The sequence below is a fragment of the Cephus cinctus genome, unplaced genomic scaffold, assembly GCF_000341935.2.
Source record: "Cephus cinctus unplaced genomic scaffold, Ccin1 Ccin1_scaffold0126, whole genome shotgun sequence".
NCBI classification, from domain to species: Eukaryota; Metazoa; Arthropoda; class Insecta; order Hymenoptera; family Cephidae; genus Cephus; species Cephus cinctus.
In genome coordinates this window covers 567,637-568,542 of record NW_014332860.1, presented here as the reverse complement: position 1 = coordinate 568,542, position 906 = coordinate 567,637, and positions in this window count along the sequence as shown.

Here is a 906-nt window from a genome sequence, read left to right as displayed (position 1 = left end):
CCCCCCCCCCCTAAAACCGTTTTTTTCGCCGATAAAAAAAACACGTATCTCTTAGATTTTGAAGGAGAATAACATATTTCAAAACAAACGAAATCGGAGAGGGACACTTGAGATACCTACCTTGTCAGTCCGTATACAGTAACGTCCAATTGAAGTGCAACACTTGAATTTTTTTACATATCTCTGAGAATATGACCGATTTCGAAAAACCAAAGACATATTTTTTAGGAAATTTCCTTCCCGTTCGAATGGTAAAGGTTTTGTCCCGATCGGATACAAAATGGCCGAATGGCAGGGGTTGGAGTATGCGCAATTGAAGTGGAACACTTTAATTTTTGTGTATCTCTACGAAACTATGACCGATTTAAAAAAACTAAAGATATGTTTTTTAGGAAATTTTCTTCCCGTTCGAATGGTAAAGGTTTTATCCCGATCGGATACAAAATGGCCGAATGGCAGGGGTTGGAGTAAAAAAGTGCATTTTCTAGATCTAGTAGTTTCGAAAGGAATTTCATATTTCTAATGAGGGCACGAGAGAGAGCATCCTTCGGCATTAAAAAAAAACCCCCATTGAATCACTATAGGATCACTCTAGGGGGAGTTACACCCCCTTGAAGTGAAAACACTTAAATGGCCATAACTTCCGAACGCGCCGGCCAATCTGGTCCAGTTTCTGCATGATATCATCTTTAATGATACTGCAGATTCTCACAAAATTATTGTTCCCGGAGATGATCCCGTGACAGAGATCTCGAGATTTCGCAAGCGCGCCCGAAGCTTCCCCGCCATTTTTCATTAGGAAAGCGATGAAATAGAAGTTTCATTTTGATCCACGTTGTAGCTGAGATTTCAACGATTAAAACGCGCTTTTAAGCATCCAAACACGAGTACGCTAAGGGGTTACAT